Source organism: Taudactylus pleione, unplaced genomic scaffold (assembly GCF_031769625.1).
Source record: "Taudactylus pleione unplaced genomic scaffold, aTauple2 ptg000050l, whole genome shotgun sequence".
Classification (NCBI taxonomy): domain Eukaryota; kingdom Metazoa; phylum Chordata; class Amphibia; order Anura; family Myobatrachidae; genus Taudactylus; species Taudactylus pleione.
This window is the reverse complement of record NW_028284452.1, coordinates 22948-36187: the sequence shown is the minus strand read 5'-3', so window position 1 is coordinate 36187 and position 13240 is coordinate 22948. Positions and strand designations below refer to the sequence as shown.

The following is a 13240-nucleotide window of genomic DNA, read 5'->3' as shown; positions in this document are numbered from 1 at the left end:
CGGGAAGCTTTCTTGGTATGTGTAGCACTTATGGGGTATGGACAGAGTCTTGGCTTTGTCATTCACAGAATACTAGATTTAAGGCATCTGAAAAATATCCAACTCTGAATAGTCTTATGTAAATTACGCTATTAAATATATTTTCCTATTATCTGCTTTAACATTTGATTCAAATTCTCTTTTCCAAAAGTGCCAAAAAGTGGACTTCAGTGTACATCATGTTTATTTATTCATTTGCATTTTTAACCTAATTTGTGCATTGTATTAATATTTTCCATCATCAAAAGAAGTGCATTGCAGTCAATTAATGGATTAACAGTGTAGAGCATTGAAATCATACAATCAGATGTTGTGGCTTACAGATTTGACTAACAAATGCCCTTTTGAAAACCGGGAAGCGTTGGTGGTATAGTGGTGAGCATAAGCTCCTTTGAGAATTTTTTTTGTTTTGAAGGAATTAGGAATACACTGACCAAGAAATGCCCTTTCAAAAAACGGGAAGCTTTGTTGGTATGTGTAGCACTGGCCAACGCATGATTTTTCTTGTGTATTCTTTTCATTTTTTAAGATCATAAGCTCCTTAGAGAATGTTTCTTGTTTTGATGAAATCAGGAATACACTGACCAAGAAATGCCCTTTCAACAAATGGGAAGCTTTCTCGGTATGTGTAGCACTTATGGGGTATGGACAGAGTCTTGGCTTTGTCATTCACAGAATACTAGATTTAAGGCATCTGAAAAATATCCAACTCTGAATAGTCTTATGTAAATTAGGCTATTAAATATATTTTCCTATTATCTGCTTTAACATTTGATTCAAATTCTCTTTTCCAAAAGTGCCAAAAAGTGGACTTCAGTGTACATCATGTTTATTTATTCATTTGCATTTTGAACCTAATTTGTGCATTGTATTAATATTTTCCATCATCAAAAGAAGTGCATTGCAGTCAATTAATGGATTAACAGTGTAGAGCATTGAAATCATACAATCAGGTGTTGTGGCTTACAGATTTGACTAACAAATGCCCTTTTGAATACCGGGAAGCATTGGTGGTATAGTGGTGAGCAAGCAGTTGACCCGGGTTCGATTCCCGGCCAACGCATAGTTTGTATTCAATTTTTAAGATCATAAACTCCTTAGAGAATTATTCTTGTTTTGAAGGAATTAGGAATACTCTGACCAAGAAATGCCCTTTCCAAAAAACGGGAAGCTTTGTTGGTATGTGTAGCACTGGCCAACGCATGATTTTTCTTGTGTATTCTTTTCATTTTTTAAGATCATAAGCTCCTTAGAGAATGTTTCTTGTTTTGAAGAAATCAGGAATACACTGACCAAGAAATGCCCTTTCAGCAAATGGGAAGCTTTGTTGGTATGTGTAGCACTTATGGGATATGGACAGAGTCATGGCTTTGTCATTCAGAGACTACTAGATTTATGACATCTTAAAAATATCCAGCTCTGAATAGTCTTATGTAAATTAGGCTATTAAATATATTTTCCTATTATCTGCTTTAGCATGTGATTCAAATTCTCTTTTCCAAAAGTGCCAAAAAGTGGACTTCAGTGTACATCATGTTTATTTATTCATTTGCATTTTTAACCTAATTTGTGCATTGTATTAATATTTATCATCATCAAAAGAAGTGCATTGCAGTCAATTAATGGATTAACAGTGTAGAGCATTGAAATCATACAATCAGGCGTTGTGGCTTACAGATTTGACTAACAAATGCCCTTTTGAAAACCGGGAAGCATTGGTGGTATAGTGGTGAGCATAGCTGCCTTCCAAGCATGACCCGGGTTCGATTCCCGGCCAACGCATAGTTTGTATTCAATTTTTAAGATCATAAACTCCTTAGAGAATTATTCTTGTTTTGAAGGAATTCGGAATACACTGACCAAGAAATGCCCTTTCTAAAAACGGGAAGCTTTGTTGGTATGTGTAGCACTGGCCAACGCATGATTTTTCTTGTGTATTCTTTTCATTTTTTAAGATCATAAGCTCCTTAGAGAATGTTTCTTGTTTTGAAGAAATCAGGAATACACTGACCAAGAAATGCCCTTTCAACAAATGGGACGCTTTATTGGTATGTGTAGCACTTATGGGATATGGACAGAGTCATGGCTTTGTCATTCAGAGAATACTAGATTTATGGCATCTTAAAAATGTCCAGCTCTGAATAGTCTTATGTAAATTAGGCTATTAAATATATTTTCCTATTATCTGCTTTAGCATGTGATTCAAATTCTCTTTTCCAAAAGTGCCAAAAAGTGGACTTCAGTGTACATCATGTTTATTTATTCATTTGCATTTTTAACCTAATTTGTGCATTGTATTAATATTTTCCATCATCAAAAGAAGTGCATTGCAGTCAATTAATGGATTAACAGTGTAGAGCATTGAAATCATACAATCAGGTGTTGTGGTTTACAGATTTGACTAACAAATGCCCTTTTGAAAACCGGGAAGCGTTGGTGGTATAGTGGTGAGCATAAGCTCCTTTGAGAATTTTTTTTGTTTTGAAGGAATTAGGAATACACTGACCAAGAAATGCCCTTTCAAAAAACGGGAAGCTTTGTTGGTATGTGTAGCACTGGCCAACGCATGATTTTTCTTGTGTATTCTTTTCATTTTTTAAGATCATAAGCTCCTTAGAGAATGTTTCTTGTTTTGATGAAATCAGGAATACACTGACCAAGAAATGCCCTTTCAACAAATGGGAAGCTTTCTCGGTATGTGTAGCACTTATGGGGTATGGACAGAGTCTTGGCTTTGTCATTCACAGAATACTAGATTTAAGGCATCTGAAAAATATCCAACTCTGAATAGTCTTATGTAAATTAGGCTATTAAATATATTTTCCTATTATCTGCTTTAACATTTGATTCAAATTCTCTTTTCCAAAAGTGCCAAAAAGTGGACTTCAGTGTACATCATGTTTATTTATTCATTTGCATTTTGAACCTAATTTGTGCATTGTATTAATATTTTCCATCATCAAAAGAAGTGCATTGCAGTCAATTAATGGATTAACAGTGTAGAGCATTGAAATCATACAATCAGGTGTTGTGGCTTACAGATTTGACTAACAAATGCCCTTTTGAATACCGGGAAGCATTGGTGGTATAGTGGTGAGCAAGCAGTTGACCCGGGTTCGATTCCCGGCCAACGCATAGTTTGTATTCAATTTTTAAGATCATAAACTCCTTAGAGAATTATTCTTGTTTTGAAGGAATTAGGAATACTCTGACCAAGAAATGCCCTTTCCAAAAAACGGGAAGTTTTGTTGGTATGTGTAGCACTGGCCAACGCATGATTTTTCTTGTGTATTCTTTTCATTTTTTAAGATCATAAGCTCCTTAGAGAATGTTTCTTGTTTTGAAGAAATCAGGAATACACTGACCAAGAAATGCCCTTTCAGCAAATGGGAAGCTTTGTTGGTATGTGTAGCACTTATGGGATATGGACAGAGTCATGGCTTTGTCATTCAGAGACTACTAGATTTATGACATCTTAAAAATATCCAGCTCTGAATAGTCTTATGTAAATTAGGCTATTAAATATATTTTCCTATTATCTGCTTTAGCATGTGATTCAAATTCTCTTTTCCAAAAGTGCCAAAAAGTGGACTTCAGTGTACATCATGTTTATTTATTCATTTGCATTTTTAACCTAATTTGTGCATTGTATTAATATTTATCATCATCAAAAGAAGTGCATTGCAGTCAATTAATGGATTAACAGTGTAGAGCATTGAAATCATACAATCAGGCGTTGTGGCTTACAGATTTGACTAACAAATGCCCTTTTGAAAACCGGGAAGCATTGGTGGTATAGTGGTGAGCATAGCTGCCTTCCAAGCATGACCCGGGTTCGATTCCCGGCCAACGCATAGTTTGTATTCAATTTTTAAGATCATAAACTCCTTAGAGAATTATTCTTGTTTTGAAGGAATTCGGAATACACTGACCAAGAAATGCCCTTTCTAAAAACGGGAAGCTTTGTTGGTATGTGTAGCACTGGCCAACGCATGATTTTTCTTGTGTATTCTTTTCATTTTTTAAGATCATAAGCTCCTTAGAGAATGTTTCTTGTTTTGAAGAAATCAGGAATACACTGACCAAGAAATGCCCTTTCAACAAATGGGACGCTTTATTGGTATGTGTAGCACTTATGGGATATGGACAGAGTCATGGCTTTGTCATTCAGAGAATACTAGATTTATGGCATCTTAAAAATGTCCAGCTCTGAATAGTCTTATGTAAATTAGGCTATTAAATATATTTTCCTATTATCTGCTTTAGCATGTGATTCAAATTCTCTTTTCCAAAAGTGCCAAAAAGTGGACTTCAGTGTACATCATGTTTATTTATTCATTTGCATTTTTAACCTAATTTGTGCATTGTATTAATATTTTCCATCATCAAAAGAAGTGCATTGCAGTCAATTAATGGATTAACAGTGTAGAGCATTGAAATCATACAATCAGGTGTTGTGGTTTACAGATTTGACTAACAAATGCCCTTTTGAAAACCAGGAAGCGTTGGTGGTATAGTGGTGAGCATAGCTGCCTTCCAAGCAGTTGACCCGGGTTCGATTCTCGGCCAACGCATAGTTTGTATTCAATTTTTAAGATCATAAACTCCTTAGAGAATTATTCTTGTTTTGAAGGAATGAGGAATACTCTGACCAAGAAATGCCCTTTCAAAAAATGGGAAGCTTTGTTGGTATGTGTAGCACTGGCCAACGCATGATTTTTCTTGTGTATTCTTTTCATTTTTTAAGATCATAAGCTCCTTAGAGAATGTTTCTTGTTTTGAAGAAATCAGGAATACACTGACCAAGAAATGCCCTTTCAACAAATGGGAAGCTTTGTTGGTATGTGTAGCACTTATGGGATATGGACAGAGTCATGGCTTTGTCATTCAGAGACTACTAGATTTATGACATCTTAAAAATATCCAGCTCTGAATAGTCTTATGTAAATTAGGCTATTAAATATATTTTCCTATTATCTGCTTTAGCATGTGATTCAAATTCTCTTTTCCAAAAGTGCCAAAAAGTGGACTTCAGTGTACATCATGTTTATTTATTCATTTGCATTTTTAACCTAATTTGTGCATTGTATTAATATTTATCATCATCAAAAGAAGTGCATTGCAGTCAATTAATGGATTAACAGTGTAGAGCATTGAAATCATACAATCAGGCGTTGTGGCTTACAGATTTGACTAACAAATGCCCTTTTGAAAACCGGGAAGCATTGGTGGTATAGTGGTGAGCATAGCTGCCTTCCAAGCATGACCCGGGTTCGATTCCCGGCCAACGCATAGTTTGTATTCAATTTTTAAGATCATAAACTCCTTAGAGAATTATTCTTGTTTTGAAGGAATTCGGAATACACTGACCAAGAAATGCCCTTTCTAAAAACGGGAAGCTTTGTTGGTATGTGTAGCACTGGCCAACGCATGATTTTTCTTGTGTATTCTTTTCATTTTTTAAGATCATAAGCTCCTTAGAGAATGTTTCTTGTTTTGAAGAAATCAGGAATACACTGACCAAGAAATGCCCTTTCAACAAATGGGACGCTTTATTGGTATGTGTAGCACTTATGGGATATGGACAGAGTCATGGCTTTGTCATTCAGAGAATACTAGATTTATGGCATCTTAATAATGTCCAGCTCTGAATAGTCTTATGTAAATTAGGCTATTAATTATATTTTCCTATTATCTGCTTTCGCATGTGATTCAAATTCTCTTTTCCAAAAGTGCCAAAAAGTGGACTTCAGTGTACATCATGTTTATTTATTCATTTGCATTTTTAACCTAATTTGTGCATTGTATTAATATTTTCCATCATCAAAAGAAGTGCATTGCAGTCAATTAATGGATTAACAGTGTAGAGCATTGAAATCATACAATCAGGTGTTGTGGTTTACAGATTTGACTAACAAATGCCCTTTTGAAAACCGGGAAGCGTTGGTGGTATAGTGGTGAGCATAAGCTCCTTTGAGAATTTTTTTTGTTTTGAAGGAATTAGGAATACACTGACCAAGAAATGCCCTTTCAAAAAACGGGAAGCTTTGTTGGTATGTGTAGCACTGGCCAACGCATGATTTTTCTTGTGTATTCTTTTCATTTTTTAAGATCATAAGCTCCTTAGAGAATGTTTCTTGTTTTGATGAAATCAGGAATACACTGACCAAGAAATGCCCTTTCAACAAATGGGAAGCTTTCTCGGTATGTGTAGCACTTATGGGGTATGGACAGAGTCTTGGCTTTGTCATTCACAGAATACTAGATTTAAGGCATCTGAAAAATATCCAACTCTGAATAGTCTTATGTAAATTAGGCTATTAAATATATTTTCCTATTATCTGCTTTAACATTTGATTCAAATTCTCTTTTCCAAAAGTGCCAAAAAGTGGACTTCAGTGTACATCATGTTTATTTATTCATTTGCATTTTGAACCTAATTTGTGCATTGTATTAATATTTTCCATCATCAAAAGAAGTGCATTGCAGTCAATTAATGGATTAACAGTGTAGAGCATTGAAATCATACAATCAGGTGTTGTGGTTTACAGATTTGACTAACAAATGCCCTTTTGAAAACCAGGAAGCGTTGGTGGTATAGTGGTGAGCATAGCTGCCTTCCAAGCAGTTGACCCGGGTTCGATTCTCGGCCAACGCATAGTTTGTATTCAATTTTTAAGATCATAAACTCCTTAGAGAATTATTCTTGTTTTGAAGGAATTCGGAATACTCTGACCAAGAAATGCCCTTTCAAAAAATGGGAAGCTTTGTTGGTATGTGTAGCACTGGCCAACGCATGATTTTTCTTGTGTATTCTTTTCATTTTTTAAGATCATAAGCTCCTTAGAGAATGTTTCTTGTTTTGAAGAAATCAGGAATACACTGACCAAGAAATGCCCTTTCAACAAATGGGACGCTTTATTGGTATGTGTAGCACTTATGGGATATGGACAGAGTCATGGCTTTGTCATTCAGAGAATACTAGATTTATGGCATCTTAATAATGTCCAGCTCTGAATAGTCTTATGTAAATTAGGCTATTAAATATATTTTCCTATTATCTGCTTTCGCATGTGATTCAAATTCTCTTTTCCAAAAGTGCCAAAAAGTGGACTTCAGTGTACATCATGTTTATTTATTCATTTGCATTTTTAACCTAATTTGTGCATTGTATTAATATTTTCCATCATCAAAAGAAGTGCATTGCAGTCAATTAATGGATTAACAGTGTAGAGCATTGAAATCATACAATCAGGTGTTGTGGTTTACAGATTTGACTAACAAATGCCCTTTTGAAAACCGGGAAGCGTTGGTGGTATAGTGGTGAGCATAAGCTCCTTTGAGAATTTTTTTTGTTTTGAAGGAATTAGGAATACACTGACCAAGAAATGCCCTTTCAAAAAACGGGAAGCTTTGTTGGTATGTGTAGCACTGGCCAACGCATGATTTTTCTTGTGTATTCTTTTCATTTTTTAAGATCATAAGCTCCTTAGAGAATGTTTCTTGTTTTGATGAAATCAGGAATACACTGACCAAGAAATGCCCTTTCAACAAATGGGAAGCTTTCTCGGTATGTGTAGCACTTATGGGGTATGGACAGAGTCTTGGCTTTGTCATTCACAGAATACTAGATTTAAGGCATCTGAAAAATATCCAACTCTGAATAGTCTTATGTAAATTAGGCTATTAAATATATTTTCCTATTATCTGCTTTAACATTTGATTCAAATTCTCTTTTCCAAAAGTGCCAAAAAGTGGACTTCAGTGTACATCATGTTTATTTATTCATTTGCATTTTGAACCTAATTTGTGCATTGTATTAATATTTTCCATCATCAAAAGAAGTGCATTGCAGTCAATTAATGGATTAACAGTGTAGAGCATTGAAATCATACAATCAGGTGTTGTGGTTTACAGATTTGACTAACAAATGCCCTTTTGAAAACCAGGAAGCGTTGGTGGTATAGTGGTGAGCATAGCTGCCTTCCAAGCAGTTGACCCGGGTTCGATTCTCGGCCAACGCATAGTTTGTATTCAATTTTTAAGATCATAAACTCCTTAGAGAATTATTCTTGTTTTGAAGGAATGAGGAATACTCTGACCAAGAAATGCCCTTTCAAAAAATGGGAAGCTTTGTTGGTATGTGTAGCACTGGCCAACGCATGATTTTTCTTGTGTATTCTTTTCATTTTTTAAGATCATAAGCTCCTTAGAGAATGTTTCTTGTTTTGAAGAAATCAGGAATACACTGACCAAGAAATGCCCTTTCAACAAATGGGAAGCTTTGTTGGTATGTGTAGCACTTATGGGATATGGACAGAGTCATGGCTTTGTCATTCAGAGACTACTAGATTTATGACATCTTAAAAATATCCAGCTCTGAATAGTCTTATGTAAATTAGGCTATTAAATATATTTTCCTATTATCTGCTTTAGCATGTGATTCAAATTCTCTTTTCCAAAAGTGCCAAAAAGTGGACTTCAGTGTACATCATGTTTATTTATTCATTTGCATTTTTAACCTAATTTGTGCATTGTATTAATATTTATCATCATCAAAAGAAGTGCATTGCAGTCAATTAATGGATTAACAGTGTAGAGCATTGAAATCATACAATCAGGCGTTGTGGCTTACAGATTTGACTAACAAATGCCCTTTTGAAAACCGGGAAGCATTGGTGGTATAGTGGTGAGCATAGCTGCCTTCCAAGCATGACCCGGGTTCGATTCCCGGCCAACGCATAGTTTGTATTCAATTTTTAAGATCATAAACTCCTTAGAGAATTATTCTTGTTTTAAAGGAATTCGGAATACACTGACCTGGAAATGCCCTTTCAAAAAACGGGAAGCATTGTTGGTATGTGTAGCACTGGCCAACACATGATTTTTCTTGTGTATTCTTTTAATTTTTTAAGATCATAAGCTCCTTAGAGAATGTTTCTTGTTTTGACGAAATCAGGAATACACTGACCAAGAAATGCCCTTTCAACAAATGGGAAGCTTTCTCGGTATGTGTAGCACTTATGGGGTATGGACAGAGTCTTGGCTTTGTCATTCACAGAATACTAGATTTAAGGCATCTGAAAAATATCCAACTCTGAATAGTCTTATGTAAATTAGGCTATTAAATATATTTTCCTATTATCTGCTTTAGCATGTGATTCAAATTCTCTTTTCCAAAAGTGCCAAAAAGTGGACTTCAGTGTACATCATGTTTATTTATTCATTTGCATTTTTAAACTAATTTGTGCATTGTATTAATATTTTCCATCATCAAAAGAAGTGCATTGCAGTCAATTAATGGATTAACAGTGTAGAGCATTGAAATCATACAATCAGATGTTGTGGCTTACAGATTTGACTAACAAATGCCCTTTTGAAAACCGGGAAGCGTTGGTGGTATAGTGGTGAGCATAAGCTCCTTTGAGAATTTTTTTTGTTTTGAAGGAATTAGGAATACACTGACCAAGAAATGCCCTTTCAAAAAACGGGAAGCTTTGTTGGTATGTGTAGCACTGGCCAACGCATTATTTTTCTTGTGTATTCTTTTCATTTTTTAAGATCATAAGCTCCTTAGAGAATGTTTCTTGTTTTGATGAAATCAGGAATACACTGACCAAGAAATGCCCTTTCAACAAATGGGAAGCTTTCTCGGTATGTGTAGAACTTATGGGGTATGGACAGAGTCTTGGCTTTGTCATTCACAGAATACTAGATTTAAGGCATCTGAAAAATATCCAACTCTGAATAGTCTTATGTAAATTAGGCTATTAAATATATTTTCCTATTATCTGCTTTAGCATGTGATTCAAATTCTCTTTTCCAAAAGTGCCAAAAAGTGGACTTCAGTGTACATCATGTTTATTTATTCATTTGCATTTTTAACCTAATTTGTGCATTGTATTAATATTTATCATCATCAAAAGAAGTGCATTGCAGTCAATTAATGGATTAACAGTGTAGAGCATTGAAATCATACAATCAGGTGTTGTGGCTTACAGATTTGACTAACAAATGCCCTTTTGAATACCGGGAAGCGTTGGTGGTATAGTGGTGAGCAAGCAGTTGACCCGGGTTCGATTCCCGGCCAACGCATAGTTTGTATTCAATTTTTAAGATCATAAACTCCTTAGAGAATTATTCTTGTTTTGAAGGAATTAGGAATACTCTGACCAAGAAATGCACTTTCAAAAAACGGGAAGCTTTGTTGGTATGTGTAGCACTGGCCAACGCATGATTTTTCTTGTGTATTCTTTTCATTTTTTAAGATCATAAGCTCCTTAGAGAATGTTTCTTGTTTTGAAGAAATCAGGAATACACTGACCAAGAAATGCCCTTTCAGCAAATGGGAAGCTTTGTTGGTATGTGTAGCACTTATGGGGTATGGACAGAGTCTTGGCTTTGTCATTCACAGAATACTAGATTTAAGGCATCTGAAAAATATCCAACTCTGAATAGTCTTATGTAAATTAGGCTATTAAATATATTTTCCTATTATCTGCTTTAGCATGTGATTCAAATTCTCTTTTCCAAAAGTGCCAAAAAGTGGACTTCAGTGTACATCATGTTTATTTATTCATTTGCATTTTTAACCTAATTTGTGCATTGTATTAATATTTATCATCATCAAAAGAAGTGCATTGCAGTCAATTAATGGATTAACAGTGTAGAGCATTGAAATCATACAATCAGGTGTTGTGGCTTACAGATTTGACTAACAAATGCCCTTTTGAATACCGGGAAGCGTTGGTGGTATAGTGGTGAGCAAGCAGTTGACCCGGGTTCGATTCCCGGCCAACGCATAGTTTGTATTCAATTTTTAAGATCATAAACTCCTTAGAGAATTATTCTTGTTTTGAAGGAATTAGGAATACTCTGACCAAGAAATGCACTTTCAAAAAACGGGAAGCTTTGTTGGTATGTGTAGCACTGGCCAACGCATGATTTTTCTTGTGTATTCTTTTCATTTTTTAAGATCATAAGCTCCTTAGAGAATGTTTCTTGTTTTGAAGAAATCAGGAATACACTGACCAAGAAATGCCCTTTCAGCAAATGGGAAGCTTTGTTGGTATGTGTAGCACTTATGGGATATGGACAGAGTCATGGCTTTGTCATTCAGAGACTACTAGATTTATGACATCTTAAAAATATCCAGCTCTGAATAGTCTTATGTAAATTAGGCTATTAAATATATTTTCCTATTATCTGCTTTAGCATGTGATTCAAATTCTCTTTTCCAAAAGTGCCAAAAAGTGGACTTCAGTGTACATCATGTTTATTTATTCATTTGCATTTTTAACCTAATTTGTGCATTGTATTAATATTTATCATCATCAAAAGAAGTGCATTGCAGTCAATTAATGGATTAACAGTGTAGAGCATTGAAATCATACAATCAGGCGTTGTGGCTTACAGATTTGACTAACAAATGCCCTTTTGAAAACCGGGAAGCATTGGTGGTATAGTGGTGAGCATAGCTGCCTTCCAAGCATGACCCGGGTTCGATTCCCGGCCAATGCATAGTTTGTATTCAATTTTTAAGATCATAAACTCCTTAGAGAATTATTCTTGTTTTGAAGGAATTCGGAATACACTGACCAAGAAATGCCCTTTCTAAAAACAGGAAGCTTTGTTGGTATGTGTAGCACTGGCCAACGCCTGATTTTTCTTGTGTATTCTTTTCATTTTTTAAGATCATAAGCTCCTTAGAGAATGTTTCTTGTTTTGAAGAAATCAGGAATACACTGACCAAGAAATGCCCTTTCAACAAATGGGACGCTTTGTTGGTATGTGTAGCACTTATGGGATATGGACAGAGTCATGGCTTTGTCATTCAGAGAATACTAGATTTATGGCATCTTAAAAATGTCCAGCTCTGAATAGTCTTATGTAAATTAGGCTATAAAATATATTTTCCTATTATCTGCTTTAGCATGTGATTCAAATTCTCTTTTCCAAAAGTGCCAAAAAGTGGACTTCAGTGTACATCATGTTTATTTATTCATTTGCATTTTTAACCTAATTTGTGCATTGTATTAATATTTTCCATCATCAAAAGAAGTGCATTGCAGTCAATTAATGGATTAACAGTGTAGAGCATTGAAATCATACAATCAGGTGTTGTGGCTTACAGATTTGACTAACAAATGCCCTTTTGAAAACCAGGAAGTGTTGGTGGTATAGTGGTGAGCATAGCTGCCTTCCAAGCAGTTGACCCGGGTTCGATTCCCGGCCAACGCATAGTTTGTATTCAATTTTTAAGATCATAAACTCCTTAGAGAATTGTTCTTGTTTTGAAGGAATTAGGAATACACTGACCTAGAAATGCCCTTTCAAAAAACGGTAAGCTTTGTTGGTATGTGTAGCACTGGCCAATGCATGATTTTTCTTGTGTATTCTTTTCATTTTTTAAGATCATAAGCTCCTTAGAGAATGTTTCTTGTTTTGAAGAAATCAGGAAAACACTGAACAAGAAATGCCCTTTCAACAAATGGGAAGCTTTCTTGGTATGTGTAGCACTTATGGGGTATGGACAGAGTCTTGGCTTTGTCATTCACAGAATACTAGACTTAAGTCATCTTAAAAATATCCAACTCTGAATAGTCTTATGTAAATTAGGCTATTAAATATATTTTCCTATTATCTGCTTTAACATTTGATTCAAATTCTCTTTTCAAAAAGTGCCAAAAAGTGGACTTCAGTGTACATCATGTTTATTTATTCATTTGCATTTTTAACCTAATTTGTGCATTGTATTAATATTTTCCATCATCAAAAGAAGTGCATTGCAGTCAATTAATGGATTAACAGTGTAGAGCATTGAAATCATACAATCAGGCGTTGTGGCTTACAGATTTGACTAACAAATGCCCTTTTGAAAACCGGGAAGCATTGGTGGTATAGTGGTGAGCATAGCTGCCTTCCAAGCATGACCCGGGTTCGATTCCCGGCCAACGCATAGTTTGTATTCAATTTTTAAGATCATAAACTCCTTAGAGAATTATTCTTGTTTTGAAGGAATTCGGAATACACTGACCAAGAAATGCCCTTTCTAAAAACGGGAAGCTTTGTTGGTATGTGTAGCACTGGCCAACGCATGATTTTTCTTGTGTATTCTTTTCATTTTTTAAGATCATAAGCTCCTTAGAGAATGTTTCTTGTTTTGAAGAAATCAGGAATACACTGACCAAGAAATGCCCTT

The 13240-nt window shown here is 35.1% G+C and overlaps 4 non-coding genes across 4 annotated transcripts; all 4 read left to right on the top strand.

Annotated features, from left to right (window-relative positions):
- Positions 1 to 4541: 4541 nt before the first annotated feature.
- TRNAG-UCC (transfer RNA glycine (anticodon UCC)) lies at positions 4542 to 4613 on the top strand. Its single transcript has one exon. It is a non-coding gene; the product is annotated as a tRNA-Gly (tRNA).
- Positions 4614 to 6625: 2012 nt separating this feature from the next.
- TRNAG-UCC (transfer RNA glycine (anticodon UCC)) lies at positions 6626 to 6697 on the top strand. Its single transcript has one exon. It is a non-coding gene; the product is annotated as a tRNA-Gly (tRNA).
- A 1294-nt stretch (positions 6698 to 7991) lies between these two features.
- On the top strand, positions 7992 to 8063 carry TRNAG-UCC (transfer RNA glycine (anticodon UCC)). The gene has a single exon. It is a non-coding gene; the product is annotated as a tRNA-Gly (tRNA).
- A 4144-nt stretch (positions 8064 to 12207) lies between these two features.
- On the top strand, positions 12208 to 12279 carry TRNAG-UCC (transfer RNA glycine (anticodon UCC)). The gene has a single exon. It is a non-coding gene; the product is annotated as a tRNA-Gly (tRNA).
- Positions 12280 to 13240: the final 961 nt, after the last annotated feature.